Source organism: Siphateles boraxobius, unplaced genomic scaffold (assembly GCF_051911475.1).
Source record: "Siphateles boraxobius isolate OS27281-9 unplaced genomic scaffold, OSU_SipBor_1 16, whole genome shotgun sequence".
NCBI classification, from domain to species: domain Eukaryota; kingdom Metazoa; phylum Chordata; class Actinopteri; order Cypriniformes; family Leuciscidae; genus Siphateles; species Siphateles boraxobius.
In genome coordinates, this window is record NW_027508766.1 from 2,721,146 (window position 1) to 2,735,715 (window position 14,570).

General features: G+C 36.3%; 1 protein-coding gene across 2 annotated transcripts in view; it reads left to right on the plus strand.

The window, feature by feature from the left end:
- The window catches only part of ar (androgen receptor), a 132,786-nt gene that overhangs the window by 42,385 nt on the left and 75,831 nt on the right, over nucleotides 1-14,570 (plus strand). The window lies entirely within an intron of this gene.

A 14,570-nucleotide genomic window follows, 5' to 3' on the forward strand; every position in this document is an offset into this window, starting at 1 on the left:
ATGACCTGAAATGACCTTAGCAGACAAGAATGATTTACATTTCAATAATGACATTGTTGGGTGAGCTATTCCTTTACAGCCCAGGCATAGTAATGAGAAGTTTGCTGGCTCGATCACTGCAAGGAGTAAGTCATCTTACCCTAGGTTGTCCCTTTAAGTCGTGGAAACAAATTCTACTGGCCCTGGTCGTGTGGTGATATGTAAAATTTGATTTGATTTGATGTGATATAACATGACAGATGGCTTAAATTACACAATTGACTATTAAGCCATCTACAGCACAGAATATAATTTAAGCTTTTGCCAGCTGGAGTGCTCATATTTCCGCACAATAGACCAGTGTATGTGCGTATACTGGGTCCAGAATTACCTTTTTGCTACATCTGCCATTGGTGAGTGAAATGAGAAAAATGGCAATAAATATTCCTAAAGGCCATAAAACTGCAATTGCACTAATTTTATTAAATTATAAATTTTTGTCCCTTTGACAATAATTATTTAGCTGTTTTTCACTTGCACATTATCGAAAGACTGTGTGAGATATATGTGTGTAAAAAAAAAAATATTATTTCTGTTTTGATGCCTTAATGCGAGAAAAATCCTGTGTCGAAACACATGCAGATCTGGAGAAAAATTATAATTTTAAACAAACTTCAAAAGGTACATTTTCATCTCAATCTCAAAAGATTAACTCAGACACGGTTTGAATTTACTTTTATTTAAATCTCTCACATTGCTTTATTCAGCTTGAGTCAGTTGCCAGCTAACTGAAGAGTAACTCACCAGTTTTATTTACTCGCCCAAGCCAATTCTTACTAGAATATGGCACCTGACAAGTGTTGATTTTGGACCCTGTTTGTGTGTGAAGCTCTGAATCTTTAGATATATTGAGTTGTAATGGTAATGTAGTTTTATAGCAGCTGAAACATTTTTAAGACTGCTTTGAGAGAGAAAAAGAAAGAATGCATGTGTCTTTAAATCATCTGTAGGGAACTTTACTGAAGTAATGCAGTCAACTTTGCATCTCTCCTTGATCTCTCTCTCCTTCTAGGACACTCGCTGATGAATTATTGATGAATTATTAGGGTGTTTATCTCTCTGATCTGCATTAAGAGGTCTCCCTCTCTTAAGGTCTTCCTCTCTCTCTCCCTGTGGGCTTTCACTAATTGAATTCATTTTCATGTGATTTGCAGTCAGCGATGGATAATGGATCAGAAGTAATCGAAGCACAGCTTATTGCATGCTGACTTTATCAGTTAATTTACAGCATACTTATCCTTCATGAAAATACATTTCATATTTGAAGAACAGGAGCTGTAGATTATTCCAGAGAAAAGGGACATTTCAATTCATTAGGCCTTTTTAAAACTGTGTTTTATAACTTTTTCCATTTGTTTGAGACTGTATATAGTAGGTCACTGGGTAATGATATCCAATCAGCTTGATTGTGATCAATGAATCTCTCTCAGTCTTTTTGTCTTTTTCCTTGAATGGATGAAATTAACTCCGGATGTGAATCTGTCTCCATCTGACTCAAACCCAGAATTACTGTAATTTAAAGAGTATTTCTTTAGTACTGCTTGAGGACAAATTACAGCTTGAAAATCTAAAATCATTTTCTTCATTGATGCTCAAGAAGGCAAAACTTTTTGAGCTGTCCTCACGTAGATGGTAGTGTTAATCAGAGGCATGACACAGAGAATATTCAAGAAAAGAATGTTTAATAAACACGAAAGAATAGGAGAAAACAGGCTAACATTACTTAAAGACGAGAACAGACAAAGGACTCAATAGAACATGGAGTATACAGTTTATACACAAGTAAATGAAGGAACTAAACAAGAAATAGGTGAAGATAATTTAACCATAGTAAAAAACAGGTAGCTAAACTGAATGGAAACTTAGGAAACAAATACTTGAACAACAACCCAATGAAACTAAACAGAACACTGACAACAGGATGATTCGGGTATATTGTTCTTATTTGTTCTTCTGGAATTATGTGTTATATAGCTCCCGAAAGGGCAGTACTAAATGAATAAATATGACCTTTAAACAGTTTTATACATTTTTATTAAAACAAATTATATTAAATTGATTTATTTAGTAATGGCCTTTCAGAAGCTATATAACACATAATTCCCAGCTGTTAATGCATCTTGTTTCCTTCTTAAAGATCAGTGAATGATTGCACTTTTTTGTAATAATTGTACACAAGTCCCTCAGTTGTCCTCAATGAGAAAATATGGATCTTAAAGTCGTCATGACATCAAAATTGACCCTATTTACTTTGTTAGTGCACATTATAAGTCTTGTGGTGAGCAGGAAGAATTTTCTAAGGATTTGTAAGAATTTTTCAATGTTATTGATTGAAAGAAGTCTCTCATGCTCAGCAAGGTTGTATATTATTTGATCAAAAATATAGAAAAACTGTAATATTGTCAAGTATTTTATCATTTAAAATAAATGTTTTCTTTTTAAATATATTTTAAAATGTAATTTATTTCTGTGATGGCAAAGCTGAATTTTCGGCATCATTCTACTATGCTGATTTGATGCTCAAGAAACATTTCTTATTACTATCACAGTTGAAAATGGTTAAACTGCTCTGACATTGTTTCAGGATTCCTGTATGAATAGAAATATGAATAGAGAAATGGATAGAATTTTAAAGAACAGCATTCATTTGAAATAGAAATATTTTGTAAAATAAATATCTTTGCTGTAGCTATTGATCAGTCTAATGTGTTGTAAATAACAGCATTCATTTATTTCTTTAAGAAAATCTATGTAATATGGATGAAGCTGTCATAATTTGCTATAGACTATATATATATATATATATATATATATATATATATATATATAAATAAATTCAATGTAGTCAGGAAAGTACCGATGTCATGTTGAGGGTTTTTTGTGGCAGAACTTTGCTATGTTTATGTGCATGCAAATATAGACAGTAGCCCTTTAACCTTGATAAATTGCAAATAATTGCTATTATTTATCTAGAACATCCACTGCTGTATTTGTTGTGTAGCCAGAGGTTTTCTGTAGAGGCTTGTTCATACTAGATAAAATTGCGTAGAAATTGGAAGAATAATCTGAGAGGAACATCTCCAAATTATTCTTCAGGTGTGCTGTATCGTGAAGTAATGCATGGCTTTCAGTTAATCAAGCAGTACGTTCCTGAACATGCAGGCTTCTTGACTTAGTGACAATGACCTGTAATTATCGTATTGAATCGTTCTCAGCCTGCTGATATAGGGCAGCATCACAGCGCACTGAGGTTGTTTTCTTTGATTGCCAAGGAGGTATCGGCGGAGTGAGGGATATAAATGAGTAGAGATCCGGTTTCAATTGGCCACCTACTCTAAAGCACCTATCTTAAGTTATTATAGAGCACATGCAGAATGGGAGATGAAGAGAGAGCATGTATTATTCTATAATCAGTCAAATCAGTAACAACTTCCATCAGCGTCTAAATTACAGGAGTAAGAGATGGAACCGAAAAAGAGTGTGAGAGAGACTATAAAGTTTGGTAGAAAATGTAAGAGATGTGAGGTATTTCCAGAGGAACTAAAAGAAAAAAATGGCAGGATGGTGAGGATTAGGAGAGCCGTCTCTCTGAGTAGAGAAAAGAGAGGAGAAAGAGTGTTATCAGCACATTATAGAATTATGGCACTTTTGCCCCTCTAGACCCTCTCTGGCAGCTGGAGGCCATATTAACAACATCTCAACACCTTTCACAGTACTGTCTCATTGACACACACACACATGCACACACGCTGTCACATGGTCTCCTGCTTCTCTGTAAGATTGTCAGGGGTCTGGGTGAAAATTGAATACATGATGAAAGCCATTGGGCATATGAGGGAAAAGAAGGAGGGGGAAAAAGAGGGCAAGACACCACAGGAGAGAGATACAAGAGAGAGTGGCAAATGGCATGAAAACCCAGAAAAAAATAATGAAATAATGAAAAGTTCAGACTCATTACATGCAGGCCTGGCTTGGGGGGCTATGATGCTATTATGATTTCAAGCCTATGATCGCTATGATAATCTCAAGCCCAATCCACCCCCAATTTGTTTGTGCGCAGTACCATACGTTTCTAATTGATGAAATTCATCTCCCATTTATTTCCAATGCTGTGACGTGTAACTTTTTTTACAGGACTATTTAACCTTTTCGAATCATGTACATGATTGATTGTGTGTATGTGTGTGTGTGTGTGTGTGTGCGTGTGTGCGTGTGTGCGTGTGTGCGTGCGTGCGTGCGTGCGTGCGTGCGTGCGTGCGTGCGTGCGTGCGTGCGTGCATGCGTGCGTGTGTTCACACAGCAAATACCAAAACCTTACCATTCCGATGAAGGTCTCTTTTTTTATGTTCATTTTTTGGTCAAAAATGAAACAACAGCACCAAAAGACAAACAACTTGTTTAACTCAAAATACTTCTAAAATTTTTCACAAGATATGGGCCAAAAGAGAAATTTTAAGAAAATTATTGAAGACAGTTATATACCGTTATCAGAACATGTTGAAATAGATTCAGCTCTCATCGCCGTTAATTCAGCGTCAAATGTCAAAAGCTCGGTCAGTTTTTACTTTCACTTTCTGTATTGAATAATTGACTGGGGTTTGAGACTTCTTCACCAGCATAACTCAAAGTTTGTAATTTGGTTATGTGATATCCACTGGTTCGTCTTCATGATTTAAAACAGAAATATTTCCGATTTTGCAATGTGTTTTTTTTTTTTTATATGCGCGCATCATATCCTGTGACAGTAAAAAGTAGCCTACACTATTAAATAAATTAGTAAATAGGCTGAATCTCATTTGTGTCCAAGTTGTGTGTTCTGGTGCCGGGTGTAAAGATGCTGACATATAAGCAGATGAAAACAATGATGTAGAGGACCCAAGTGCAGTTTATTATAATGGGGATAATCCAAAAACCATCAGGTAAACCAAAGCATGAAACTTGACTAGAAACCATATTCCTGGAACATGAAACAGCATTCAAACTTCAATACACAACAAAGTAACAGGGCAACCATGAGCGCTTAAATACACAAAGCTAATGACAACAAGGAACACCTGTGAACAACCAAACAACGAACCAGTGAGAACATAACACATGAAACAAGGAAAGCACATGACATGATCACATGAGGACAAGGGAATCACATGACAAAACCAGGAAACAAGGAACCATGACTACAAAATAAAAGACATGGCCTATGAAGGTAAACCAAAACCCAAAACCAACGTGATACTGGGACTGATTACATGCTCATGGTTAATCCTTTTTAAAACCTGGTATATTAAAACATATAAAGATACTATTTAATTTTAGACTTCTAGCCTGAATGCAGAAATCTAGTACAAAATACGTTATGTTTTATTGAACGTAATAATGGCCATGTTCAATGTCACACCTGGAACAAAATGTCCTAGATAGTCACACCCTGTTTTATGCATGTTGCACATACTTCTTTGAAAGACATTAGGAGGATCCTGTAGTCGCTTCAGAAAAGTGCTGCTGGCGTTCAGTCGTTTTAAAATGACACTAACACTGCTTACCATGTTTACGGAGAAACCAGGGACCTCATGTCACTCAGTCATTAATATGGTGTCCAACAAAATGGTGGCGATAAAAAAAATTGGTGTTATAGATAGTAAAAAAAAAGTCTATTGTCAACCATATGTGTCATACCCCATATCCCATATCACCAACCACATGGGCAATGCATTTTACTATTTCACCTTTCCTTCCATGTCTGGGGTTAGTGTGAGCCGACACATCCTATGTCGCTGAGAGTTGAATCATTAACAATTAACATTTGAAAGTGTATCTAAGCTTTCTTACCAAGAAGTCAGTCACACAGCTTGAAAGTTTAAAGTCAATTTTCAATGTAACTATTCATAATCGTAACGGCTTGACCTAGGCTAACTTGTACCTATGTAGGTCAGAGCCATTTGCTCACAGATTCATTTCTATGAAGGCAGAGGCAGAAAATAGGGCTTATCATGCTTAAAAACCTTAAAATGTTACAAATTACAAATTTGATTTCTTTTGCAACAAATGGTCAATGAAAAGAGAAAGATGCGCCTAGTAAAATGTTGACCGTTAAGCTCAAGAGGTCAAGCCAAATATTAAACAGCTGCTTCCCTTTTCTATTCAGTTTCTTTACAAACTTCGCTTCTGTGCAATTCTCCTATTCTCTAGTTTGCATCCTAATCTAGTTATCAAATAAACCTGGCATTGTATATTATGAATATCGTTAGCTCCTAAAAATGCAAAAGCGTCTGCTAAATGCTTATATACACACACACACATTAAGTCTTTATTGTACTTTTATTTTCCATTAATTTTAAGAAAAAGAGTTTTGATTATCTTTTCTTATAACTTTAAAAGATTAAGAGGTTGGATAATTGGACTTGATTGGGGGGGGGGGGGGCAAATAAAGTATTGGGGTTATGTCAAATGAAGTGATCTTTAGAATCTTCAAAGAGACGAAAAGGGTCTCACAATCACAACAAATTGTAGCACAAAAGGAAATTCCCAAAGTAAGTGTAACTCTTCAACAAAAACAGAATGTTAAGAAGAAAGTATGATTTCTTACCCTTAAAAGGAGTAGAAAACTCATTGTGAAACTCTTTGAAACTGAGAAACTCTTTAAGCTTATTTTCTTATTCAAGAGTGGGAGATACAAGAAATAACCGCTTCTGAAAAAGACACCTCTGTGCCTGTGGTGCAGATGGAAAATACATTCCTATTTAAGAAAGTAGCTAAACATACAAATCTAGACTAAACAAAATAATTTGTAAGCTAGTGAAAAGCTAGTATCTGTTATTTTTTTTCTTAAGCTACCTTGTTATTATTTTCTAGTTATATTTTTAACTCTTCAATTGCTTGTGAGGGATGATTCCATTTTAAGTACTTTTCATTTAGTTTTTCAGTACAAGCTCCACCATCTTGCAAATAGCCATGCCAGCCCATTGATTTGAATATATAATCTGGCTGTACTGAAGCGATTTTTCTGAATTGGTAATGCAAATGTGTGAAATGTGAACTGGAGTTGACATCAAGTCTGTCTCCTGCTTCGTTAGTTGTCTGTTACAGACAGACAGTCACTCGCACATAGAGATCAGAGATCTTGCAGCTCACACACAGAAACATGCAGGAGCACAGAAACCTGTTGTCATAAAATGTCATAAAATGTCTTTTTTGTTATATGCAGGAGGTGAACTAAATTACAGAAAAACCTGACAGCAGTTTGTTTTTTATTATTTGATTTTTACATAATTTTTTGTTAATTTGAGAGTCCCAAGGAGTGAAACTTTACATTTTTCAAAAGATGTAAGTTAATTAAATTGCATTTAACATTGAAATGTGAATTTTTATAAAGCTAGAGTAAAATGAAAATAACCATTTTATTAATCATCAAACCCATGCATTCTTTAGCCTTTTCATGTCAGGGTTCTGTCACTTCTGTTTAGTGTATTTCTTGGTTTTGTGACAGAACCCTGACACTCCTGTTTTGTCTCATGCTGTGTAGCACGCAGCTTGTGTTTAACACTAGCTGTGTGCTTTCATGTTGTCATGTTTCGTGTGAACACGTGGCTTATGAGTGTTCTCATTGGCTGCGTGTTCATGTCTCGTTTTGTGTGAGCACATGGCTTGTGATTTGTTTTACTGGCCATGTGCTTGTGTTTTAGTCATGTTTGGTGTAAGCACATGGCTTGTCATGTGTGTTTCCTTGTGCCATGTGCTCTCCTGTCGATTGTCTATCCCCACCCATCTTGTTACCTGATTATTGATTCATTTGCCCCATCTGTCCTCCCTCGTTACCCACTTTTGTTTGCTTCCAAAATTATTCTCCTTGTGTTTTCAGTCCTGTGCTGGTTCGTTAGCATATGTGCATTGTGTTTTTCTGCTGTGTGCTTCTTTCAAGTCTAGTCAAGTTGTTCAAGTCTGTCTTGTTTTCCCCCTCGGGGTAGTTTTTGTTTGTATTTTGTTTTATTTTATTATCATTAAAAACCCATTGTCCTGCACTTGAGTCCTCACTACTTTCATAACACCCAATCCCTGACAATTCAGTGTACAAAAGCTAGTGGACAAAAACTTTTAGCTTATTTTGGTTATTTAACATTATTTCTTTATTATCTCATCATGAGATTCAGAGCAAATCCTAATTAATGTAACTTGTCAGCAAAATTCAGGTGCTTTCACATTTCAGTCAAAGGAAACCTAATACGTAAACATCGCCCATAGTATTAATTTCTATGTGTGCACACCTGTGCATCTGTAATGACTGATTTTAAGTCATCCATACTAAGAAAGCTTCCTGTAATGATTATGTATTGTGTGTTCTCTCAGATGGGTCATTTTATAAATAGTTTTCAGCAATATCTTAATTGACATCTCATTCTAGTGTAAGTGCCTTCTTCAAAGACACAGGACCTGTGGACTCGAACTGTGATCTTAGTAACTCTCTTGGGCGAATCTTACTTAGTATTGAGTCAGCAGCCTTAGAGTTAGTAGCCCACATCCTTAACCATTAGGCCCCATCCATGTATATTAATGTATCCTAAGGTAGTGGTAGTAATTCCTTAATGCTCTATTATTTAAGACATGCTTTTTTGCTTCTGTAAAGGTGGAGGGTGTATCCTGCTGTGATGTTTATTTCCTATTCTTCTAATAGTGTTTCCTTGCATTGGATTTCTCTCCACAGTTCAAAATAAAATGCCAACAAAATAAATGCTATACAACAAATACAGCAGACGTTGCATTGTCTTAGATGTCATGCTTTGTCTTAAAACTGTTCTTATGGGTATTTCGTGACCTCTCAGCACTTTCACTTCAACCGAAGCTCATTTAAAGTGAACCCGTTTTGTGTCAAAGCCTATTCAGAAGCTTCACAACTATGTAAAACATTCCACATTGGCTCAGGACGGAGCATGTGTAATGGCCAGCAGGCTTCAGAGAAACAGTGCAGCCTATGTGTGTATGTGTGTCTGTGTCCCCACAAGGATAGTAAAACCTGAAATTTTGAATGTTGTATCCAAAGGATAGAATGTAAAGTTTTGCACCCTATAAAAATCATTGCCTATGAAGAGTATATAGCACAAAAACCTAATGTGTGTGAACTATGAAAGCTTTCAGAAAAGTAATCAGAGGACATTTCTATAAAGTCAGCCTGACATCAGCTGTTGTAGAAAGTAATGAATTTTCTGAATCACACACACACACACACACACGCACACGCACACGCACACACACACACACACACACACACACACACACACACACACACACACACACACACACACACACACACACACACACACACACACACACACACACACACACACACACACACACACAGCAAATTAATGCCAACACAACCAGTCTGTGTGTGTGGGGGGGGGGGTCTCTGTTTTATTTTGTTATGCATTTAATGGAGTTTAATTTGAGATATTTGATGGGAGTGTACTTTGGTAATAATTATTGTGTGTGTGTGTGTGTGTGTGTGTGTACGGAATGAGCTCAAGGCTGGGAGATTGGTGTTTTCGTGTTGGCAAATTGTCTGTGGGTGGATCAGGCGAGTTCAAGCAGGTCATTCTAACCTGACCTGTTTACAGTGTGTTGTGTAAAGATCAGACTACCGATAAAAGAAACAAATACACACAATCGTACACACAAAGCAAGTCCGTGAGTGAGTGTAATTCTGATTAAGTCAAGTTAAAATTTCTGTAATATTTACTCAATCTTTCCTCCCCTCCTATTCTCTTCACTCTTCATTAAATGTGAATTATAAATATCAGGCAACTGTAAATGTGATTGCACATCATGGTAGAATCCGGTTTAATTGACTTGTTTGCATATGGATGAAAAATTGCTGGATTTATGAGAAGAAAAGGTGAAATGAGATGAGGATCAATTACCATTTTAGAACTCGTTCATTTTTGAGAGATGATAGAGAGTAAGAGCAGGAGAGCTCTAAAAGACTTTACAATCTGAGAGGAATATAAAATGTTAGTGCTGAGGACAAAGTTTTATTCACAACACTTGATTATTTTACAAAATAAGTAATTTTTTCCCCTAAAATGATTTGATTATATTTAGTTAATAATTTTGTATTTAATTATTTTCAATACCATTATAAATAATAATTAATAATACTATTTTAAAACCATAGATTTATATGCGTTTTTTACTACTGATTGTATATCCATAAAAATGTAAAAAGTTTAATATTACTGGGTGTAAATATGGTTCTATGATTTATTTTCATCTCAAGTTTGCTTCATTATAAAATTATAAATCTGGCTCTTAGAAATGTTCTTTGATCTTCAGGTACAAACCAGCTTTAACAAAATTAGTCATCTGTCCACAAACTATTTAAACGACAAGGTTTGTTAGTCAAAGCTTCAAAGGTGAAAACAAGTGACATTGAACGTGACGCATCATTGTTTATGCTACCTTATGGTAAATTTTCAAAAATAGAAGTTTAGCATTATGTGGAGGCATTTGTGCATCTTTTAATTTACCAATTAAGTTATATTATTGCTTATAGAACACATTAATAGGCAAAAAAGAAACAAAAATGCTGTTTTTAATATTCGGTTTAAACACTGAAAAGGAAGGACACACAGTTTGTGCTTTGTCAGTAGCCATTTTTGACCCAACAATAATAATATGAATAATAATATGAATAACGTGCGTAATCAGAGGCGGGTATAGAGTAACCAAAAAAATATACTCAAATAGTAGCAAAAGTATTAATGTCAATAATTAGAGTATTGGTTAAAAAAAAAGAGGTATCCAATGATAAGACTACTTTTCTAACTACTATGTAGTATTTTGGATCAGATTCAGAACAAGCAAGGTGATGATGAAGTCAATGAAACATGCATCACAATAGGGAGGTGTTCTCCCCATTATCCACGCATGAGAAATGACTTGCCAAATCTTAATGTACTTTTGATAAATTAAAATGCCATCCCTTTGCTGTTAGATAATCTGACAGTGAAAAAAAAATACAATAATGGACCTTGCTGGTTTTTGAGATGGACGGACAGATAACTTTTTAGGAATTTGAACCAAGGAATTGTTTTTTAAATGCTTCACACAACTAGTTTAATACAATAAAGTTAGTAAATTGGTGTGACAATGCAGGGCTCAGATCCAATCAGATCTGATAATCCAATCAGATTAATAAAAACAATAAAAAAAAATTAATAATAATAATGAATTAAGTTTGGCCATATACGGCCCGCCGAACAGTTTATATGATATATGACAAGCGAAGAGCGCGTCCATCTCTGGCTCATGGCCAGCCAACGCGCGAATGCACAGTTTGAATCTGGCAGTTATGTCAAGTCAGTGTACATATTTTGTCCAGATTTTGACACCCTTGCAAGGAGGGGGGACGAGGCTCATTGTTCACATGAAAACCATGTCTTGGAAAGACAAAGACTAAGGGCCTGTTCACATATCGCGTCTTTTGTGCTCTCAAGTTTGTTATTTCAAATGTACGCTCTCATGGCAAGCTCATGACTATGGCAAGCCAAAGTGTTCATAAACGCCTGGTCAGGCATCTGATTGCACACTGACCCATCAAAAGCGTGCGTTTCAACAGCCAAACCATAAAAGCATAAACCATAAATGTATGTTTTTTTTAGCATTTACCATAAAAGCGCGCGTTCTTAATGTGCGCTTTGTGGTCACGGTTTTTGCATCAAAATGCACTATTTAAAACGCACGTTATCGACGTGCGCTTTTGGGTCACCAAAAACGCACGTTATTGGCACATTTATCGTAACAAAAATGGGCGTCGAATATGTGTGTTTTGAGTAGGGCAAAACGCACGTTATGAACGTGTAAACAGGTAAACCTAACAGGCAGTGCAAATGTGCCATAACAGACGTGGTCAGGCGTCTGATTGACTCGTCAAATGCGTGCGTTTCGACAGTCAAGGGACGCGCAATTTGCCATAAAAGCGTGCGTTCTTAATCGTTTTTTGCATCAAAACGTGCGTCCTCGACATGTGATCTGATATTTAAATGAGATTGTTTCTGTCTGCAGGTGTTTTATGTCCAGAAGTGTTTTTGTAACAAGAAAAGAAAAACAACTCTCGGTTTCACGTTTTTTGTTTCAGCACCTCGGACAGTCCCGAATCCCTTCGTTCTAAAATCCAGTTGTAATTCCGGTAACACTTTACAATTAGGTTTCATACATTATTTTTTATCTGATTCAAAAACCACGAGTTTCTGACGCGCGTTTTCCGCATCCCGCATGCTTTGACGGGTCAGTGTGCAATCATACGCCCGATCAGGCGTTTATGAATACTTTGGCTTGCCATACGCATGTGGTCCAGGCTGCAGCACGCTCGTTTTTCCAGGCGCGCCTGTATGCCGTGGCGAGATGAAAATATCTCAACTTTTCAGAGAGTGGCGCAAGCACACCGCAGGTCATGTGACAAAAACCAACCGGTCAGCTTCGGCCTTTCCGTAACAACTTCGAAAGCTCGGCCGAACAGCTGATCATAGTTGTACAGTGCGGTTTTTATTTCTCATCTCCATAAATATAGCCTATCTAGTAGTAAAGCTAATACAACATCTAGAAACCCTAGATTCAGGCCCACCCATCTGTCACGTTCTGCATCGCCAATGCAAGCAGGTAGAGATTGTCAGCAAGGAAATCCAAAAATAGCCAATTCAAAAGGGCAGAGACAATAAACAGTTCGTATTACACAATCAGAGGTCAGTAACAGGATAAACAACAAACGTAATCCAAAACACAACAATAGTCCAAAGCAGGCAAACAGGTCAAAACCAGGCAAGCAGTCCGACGAAACATTAAGAAGCTCAGAATTGTAGCAACAGCAAAACAATACTTTGCAACAAACAGAGAGAAAAGAGGGTGTATAAATAGTCCAAAGGCAATGACAAACAGCTGGAGCCCATAACTAGCCTATACAGAGGATTCAGGGAAATGAAGTCCAAGAACCCAGCAGTTCAATATTCAGGTGATAGAGATCTAGTGAGTGTGTGGGTGGAGACAGTAGGTTCAGCGGGTGTAAAAGTATGAGCCACCACAAAAAGTATAGAAAATATAGAAAATAAAGTAGTATTTTGGGTTAAATCTATGGAAACTACAGTTATTATGGTCAATACACAATAATTAATAGAACAGCAAACAAACACACCTTTTGAGGTGCAAGTTGAAGGACAAAACTTGATGAAACGAAAATATAACTGCACACTCTCTTAAGCACATTTTATTATTACCAAAGTTTCAGCATAACATTTAGCAGGGGCGGTTCTAGGGTGAGTGGATACCCGGGGCTTAGCCCAGAGAAATCCATATGTATGTGTCAGGATACAAGGAATAAACTTTAAATAAAATGTTTTATATTTGTTTTTTTTATTTTTTATTTTTGTTTTTTTAACAAGGTAAATCTTTCTGGCTTATTCAAATTAAAAGTCACAATGTCACGCAGAGTTAAACTGAAACATCAATCCACCCTCATCACCCATTCTTCATGCACATATTACATTTTATAGGCTACCTTATTTTTACATTATACATACATGTATACACTCACATACATAATACACAAGCGCCAAGTATAATTAAAAACACATGGCTCTATACACTTATATTTTTGAAGGAGCACTTGCACATGCATTTTACATAGCACTTACAATTTGCATAAATAATCGTATGAGACTAATGTATCAAATATCAAATTTGGAATACAGAAATATGAAATATTGAAAAAATTAGAATGGTACATTGCCACTAGATGGCGGCAAGCCACTGCCTTAATGAGTGAGTCGGTTTATTCAATCGATTCGTTCATAACAGATGATTAATTTAGAAAAAAAGTAAGAATTTTTTTTTGAATAGCGGGGTCAGTGAATCGTCTACAAGCAAATTCATTCAGTAAACACCGTGATGCTTTGTTTGAAACCATTTTCATTAGCGAAATATTTTCTTTACTTTTATTATCTTTTTTATTGAATTGCCCTGACACCTGCAGGCCATGCTAACCAAACATATATATATATATAAAAAGTGTGTGTGTGTGTGTGTGTGTGTGTGTGTGTGTGTGTGTGTGTGTGTGTGTCCTATAGACTGTGCTGCGCAACCATTAACTGTTAGACGATCAAAATGTAAATCAGACACGATTTAAAACCGAATAAGAAATATTAAACTATGATCGAAAGTTACAGATACCTGCTGAAGCTGTTGTATCTTGTTTTAGTGCTGGCTGGGGTTGTTTTACTTCCTTTTTTTTTTTTTTGAAGAAGAATTTTGATATATCCATTTTACTAACTTACACATTAACAAACTGCCTGGCTCCAAAATATCTAATTTCTTTGGCTGGATGATCATACAGACGCTGAACTTCTCATCGATGGTTGGCCAGTTTACATGTCAGTCAGAAGCACTAGCCTGAGTGGGCGGTTCTTGTCGGTTGTGACAACGTATCGCGTATATTGACCATAGACAGTGATATAGACGGACACTGTAGATGTGAGAGTTGAGAGATATACATT